The sequence below is a fragment of the Lycium barbarum genome, chromosome 12 (genome assembly GCF_019175385.1).
Source record: "Lycium barbarum isolate Lr01 chromosome 12, ASM1917538v2, whole genome shotgun sequence".
Classification (NCBI taxonomy): domain Eukaryota; kingdom Viridiplantae; phylum Streptophyta; class Magnoliopsida; order Solanales; family Solanaceae; genus Lycium; species Lycium barbarum.
Window position 1 is genome coordinate 13,736,637 of NC_083348.1, and position 6,059 is coordinate 13,742,695.

The 6,059-nt window shown below is 37.8% G+C and overlaps 1 long non-coding RNA gene across 1 annotated transcript; it reads left to right on the forward strand.

Annotated features, from left to right (window-relative positions):
• Positions 1 to 1,576: 1,576 nt before the first annotated feature.
• On the forward strand, positions 1,577 to 4,251 carry LOC132625047 (uncharacterized). Its single transcript, XR_009576625.1, has 3 exons — positions 1,577 to 2,107; positions 2,868 to 2,939; positions 4,160 to 4,251. It is a non-coding gene; the product is annotated as an uncharacterized LOC132625047 (long non-coding RNA).
• The last annotated feature ends 1,808 nt before the right edge of the window (positions 4,252 to 6,059 follow it).

Consider the following 6,059-nt stretch of genomic DNA (forward strand, 5'->3'; position numbering starts at 1 on the left):
TTAATTGTATTTCTTTGCAAGTCTTTTTCCTCAAAAAAGGAGAGGGAAAAGTAATCAATAACGTCAAATTCCTTTCTACTTTTATAGCAAATTTACTACAATTCACAAATACATCATCAATGCTTCAAATATGAAAATCACTCACTCAAAACTTCTTCTATTAATGAAGAATGAATAAAATTTGTACTTGAAATTAAGAACTGCACATAGAATTTCAGTTCAGTTGAGGTATAGTATCGTAAGTATTTGATTGTCAGTAGAGGCTTGTAATGGTTTTTCTTTTACTCATCAGTCCTTGAATTAGTTACTATTTCCATTTCTTACCCCTATTAGCCTTCTTCAATCTTTTCTTTGAGGTGAGCTTCTTCCAAATCCAGCAACACCATAAACAGGTCCCACATATCCACCCTTTTCCAGTGATCCTACCTTATGATCATCGTAGGGCCGGTTCAATGGGAAGGGCACTAAAACAATTGCTTTAGGATCTCAATATTAAAGGCCCAAAAGTTTATACTCCCTCCTATCACGTCCTTAGTCTTCAACTAAGCATACGTGCGACACTTGACAACTCGCTCACGTTCTTGCACAACTTGCTCACGATCTTGCTATGCCAAGTCAGCCTAGATTACTACACTCAAGATCGCTAAGGGAATAGTAATTGAGAAAGGCAAGAGAAATTTGCTAGAAGGAAGCTTTTTATTATAGAGGACTTGTTTGATTTTTGCTTGATGGGATACATATGAATGACCCTCCTATTTATACTACTCACCTAGGGACTAGTATGTAAATAATAATTATTATATAAGTCCCTACATATTTACAAATAAGCCCCTATTCTAGAAATCTCTACACAACTAGATTATTTCAAGGACTTCCCATGCAATTCCATAAGGTTCTAAAGTCTTTCATGAGAAATCTCCATATTTCTCTAGTACCTTCTCACATAAGCTAGCCTCCTTTCCATGGAAGCATCCACATAATCTTTCTACATGGCAAACATAGTTCCACGTGGTGCCTAGGTGGAATGATCACGTGGCGGGTCATCACACTCTCCCCCACCTGATGTTGCGACGACCGCGGCGCACTGCTACTGCTTAAAATCTCGACTCTTGTTTTTAAACTACCACAAGTATTCGTATCGATCACATGTGGCCTTTTTCGGTGATTTCCCTTTCCAATGGACGAGTAAACTGGCGGTGGCTTCTTGCCCTTATTTCCGCCTGGACTGGTAGTCAATGATAGCTTGAATCTCCCTATCGTGTGAGGCAGTGATGGTAATCGGTGCATGACTTGACCCTTTCCCGGTTCATGCTCCAACTCAATTTTGTGATCCATCTCACGCCTAAGAGGCAAGCACTTAGGTAGCTCTTCGAAAATACCATCTTTGTTTTCTTCGAGCAAATTATCTATCTAAGGCAGCGGTGTCTCTTGGGTGTCATTATCTTCCTCCAAACTTGTTATGGTTGCCATGAATGTTAGCTCCTCTTTCTTGAGTCCCTTGACAAGCTGCATAGCTGAAAGTTGTGCATGGCCCTATCCATGCGACATAGTCACTGTAGGTGTTATATCCCGCATTTTTGCATGTTCGGAAAAATTCGAAATGAATTCGACTTGTAAGAAATAAGGCCATAATTTGATCTCTATTTAAAATATGTGTTTTGTCCATGAAATGTTGATATGGAAATATCGAGGAAGGCTAAGGGCAAAAATTGGAATTTCGGAAATTAGTTTCGGGAATTACAAAATAAGCCCCTAAATGAATTGGGCTAGTGAAAAAAAAAAGAACAAGAGGCCCAAATTAAAAGGGGTGGCCGACCACGGCTATGGGAAAAAGGCCCAAGCCCATTATCAAGAAAGACCAATTAAAAATAAATAGAAGGGGCCATTCTTTCTTCAACACAATAGAACTTTCAAGAACAAGAGAGAGAAAGAGCAAGAACAAAGGCCATTCGGCCACTTCAAAATAAAAATAAAAATTGTGGAGCTCAAATCTTTGGTTCAAACTCATCTCTTTTGAATTCCTATTAAGTTGGAAACCCTCTTCAATGTGATACAAATTTGGAGGCAAGAAAGTACTTTTTTTATCAAGTGGAAATTCTTGAAAAAGGTAAGAATTCTACTCTTTTTATCTTGGAAGAATTTTATATATATATTGTAGTATATGGAAGTGAATGTAAAGTATGAGAATTTTGTGTTATGGGTATGTGGGTGTGTGGCCGAAAATGGGTATTGATGGAGAGGAATGATCAAATTTTATTTATTATGTTAATTGTGTCGTAATGGCCTTTTAATGCAAATGGAAGAATTCTAGTTCTAGTTGGCATGAAAAATTTGTAAGTTGTTGTCGGAAAGTATGTGATGTTATTATAGATTATGTAATTGTGAGAATGGAATTGTTAAAGTGCAAATTTCGGTTGTTGTTGATGAAATTGGAAGACGAAAAATGTGCTGTGAATGTTGTGTCGAAGGTTGGAGATTTCGGATGAATTCTAGTCTTGGTGGGATTTTTGTATATTTTGTAGAATGGTATGAAATGCCTTGAAATGCTTTTGAATGATCTTGAATTGGTAATGAACGTGTAAGTGTCGATATTGGCTTGAAAAATTCGTAGTTGAATTGAATGTCGATGAATTATGTTGAAAGGAAGGTTACTAGTGTTGGAATGCATTTTAGATTGGTTTTTGATGTTATTTGTTTGGTTGTTGGTATTGTTGGTATGGTTGTTGATGAATTTGGCCGAGTTTAATTCTCGGGGATGTTGAATTTACAGGGGAGGTGCTGCCGAAATTTCGGTAGACAAATACTAATTAGAATTAAAATTCTAAGTACTTGTAGCTAATTTTTGGAAATTGATAATATTATTGTAGATATTGGAGAGCCCGAGACTTGAGTCGGGATTTGTTTGGCGAGTGATCGAGATTTGGTAGTGAGCGATCGAGGTATGTGAAGCTTACCGTTTTTCCTTTTTTGCATGACCTTTATGAAATAAATGAATGACATATATGTATGCTCCAAAGAAAAATCCTATTCTTAGAGCCACTAGGTTGGCTAACATCTTTGACCTCCATAGGCTATTCCATATGGCGGGATACATATTCTATGATGTTCAAAGATTCTATTTGTAATGTCCCGAAGGTTGTTCAAAAGAAAAATGAGAAGGTTAAAGCCTTTGATGAACATTTCGATATGAAAATATGGTTTTAAAGTCCCCCTTTGATTTGATCCATAATGTTATCCGCAAGTCTCCTGATATGAATATGTGATCCATAATGATGTTCGAAAGTCCTCTAATATGAATGATACTTAAATTTCCAAGTATGACTTATGAAATATTTTTGGTTCGAAGATTCTAGTTGGTATACTTCCGAATGATGTTCGAAAAAGATTTGATATGGATAAAGTTTTAGATACATATATTTTGATACATACATATGATCTTAAGGCTCCATTTGATTTGCTCCATAGTAATGGTTGAAAGTTCCCCTAATATGAATGTCACTTGAAATTCCGAAAAGAGCTTCTGAAATGCTTTTAGAAAGTCTCGTACTTCAAAAGTTTGTAACTTTCGTATACTAACTCCGATTGACCCGAAACTGATTTCCGAGCCTTCGGATGTCGTACATATATTTGTTCATTGAGTTTTGAAATTAACTTATTTATTTATATGCATATGGTTTCTGCACTACTCCGCTCGTGCCTACTACTATGACATCGTTCGCCGGTTCCCGAGCCGGTTTTATGATCGTGCGCACTATGTTATATTCGGGAGTATGATGTGTTACGGTTCCCGAGGCCTCGCCATAGGATCGGGTTCCTCTTATATACGGCGTTATGATGTGATATGACATATGATATGTTCTGATATTGTGATGTGATATGATGATACGATATGTTCGGGGATTGTACGGAGATTTGAAACCTTCTGGAGTATGATGTGTTGTGGCGCCAGTGTCGGAGGCGACCACGTTCCTGAGCCTTATGCATGATTTCTATTTGCATTACTTATGTTTTAAAACAAGTTTGATATACTGGTTCTGTAACCGCTTTCCATACTCTTTATTTCAGTTCTGATTTGGATTACTGTACCTCATGCTTTACATACTCAGTACATATTTCGTAATGACCCCCTTTCTTTGGGGGCTGCGTTTCATGCCCGCAGGTACAGACGTTTGTTCTGGTGACCCGCCAGCGTAGGATACATTCTGCTACTTGGAGTGCTCCATTGACTCGGAGCCCTTACTTTTGGTAAAGATCTTTCGTGGTATATGACTCTGTATATATGTATGACTATCTGGGGTACGGCGGGGCCTTGTCCCGTCATATGTTTCTCTCATGATTTGTAGAGGCCTGTAGTCCTATATGTGGGTCATGGGTCATGTTTGTTCGTTTGTGATTATGATTTGCGTCTTAATGCGGCCCCATTTACTATTATGGCCAAAATGGCCCATTTGTCTGTATATGTGTATATATATCTGGCGATGTGTATTCCGCCAATCTACTGGATTTGGATATGATGTTTCTGTACGGGCGACCGCTTAAGATAATATTGTTTTCAGTATTTGCTTAAAACGATGTATGTTAAGTTTGAACGAATTTTGATATGTAGATCTGGTACGTAAGTCTTTTTGGGTGTCCAAATAGGGCACCAGTCGCGGCCCACGGGGCTGGGTCATGACAGAAGTGATATCAGAGCGGTTTGTCCTCGGAATGTCTACAGGCCGTGTCTAGTAGAGTCTTGTTTATCGGTGTGTTGTGCACCACATCTATAAACAGGAGGCTACAGGACATTTAGGGTGTTACCTTTCTTTGGATCTTATATCGTGCGATAGAGCCCAGTCATAGGAAATGAAATTCCTTTCTACTAACCCTTAATTTCAGCTGAAGAACGGCATCGACAAAAGAGAGTGGCTGATGATATTGGAAGCTGCATGGTACATAGGTAAGCAACGGTGTGAAAGGGCATGTTGGATAAGGTAAGAATATCGAGATATGATTGAAAAATATGGTGGAAGAATGAAAGGTAACGTAAACAGGAAAGTGTAGCAGGTGCAGTTTGAGTTGGACATGTGAGGTAAATATCGACATCTTTATACTTTTACTTGAAATTGTTAGCCCTGTGTGGCTATGATATGGTATGATATATGCGTATATATGTTGGCCCTGTGAGGCATTGTTGGTATTTCCTGCGTGCAGGTTTTGGGATAGTAAGAAGTACAGAGGAACCTCTGCCCAAATTTTTCCAGAAATATAAAAGGAAGAATGAGATATAAGTTCTTAATATTTCTTGAAAGTCGATACTGATAGGGTAAATTTACTACGATGGATTAAAGCTTAAGAGATACCCTCCATGTCATTCGTAAGAAGCATCATCCTTATTTGGGAAATTTTATTTCGAGAAAGCATATATGAGCGGCGAATTCGCAATTCATTTAAACAGACCAAAATACGTTCCAACCACATTTTACTTTAGAAAAAGCCTATGTTGAAGGGCAAGAATGTCCGGCGATTAAGTTTCACCTTATTGGAAGAATACAAAGCGTATGACAAGCAGTTGGGAATTAAATGATTCGCTCATGACTCAAGAATAAATATGGAGATAAACTATGTGAATTAAGTACTAAGAAGTTCTGTGGTGCTTGTCGGACTCTAGTTTTCTTCTGCTGGTGGTTGGAGAATACCTTATAGTAACATTTTTATCATTTCTCATCGACTAATTGGAGATGGAATTTGTGGAATAAAAACTTAAACTTGTGGGCTGTCTAGGATCATATATTTCATGTGTTGTTGGTGAAGTACTAAAGATGATCTAGGAAAAGACGAGCAACAAGACAGAACAAATACCAGAAATGACTGGTGTGATAAGAATAAAAAAAAAGATAAACAAAACATGATTTGAAAATGAGAAAGGGCTTACGTAGAAGTTGTATTTTCTGAAGGATACGGGAATAGCATGAGATTCCTCGTGCACGCAATAAAAGATGGACATAGACTGGAGAAATGAAAGTAAAGTAAGTATAAATGGAAACAATTGACACACAGAAGATCGAAGCTGTAAAGAA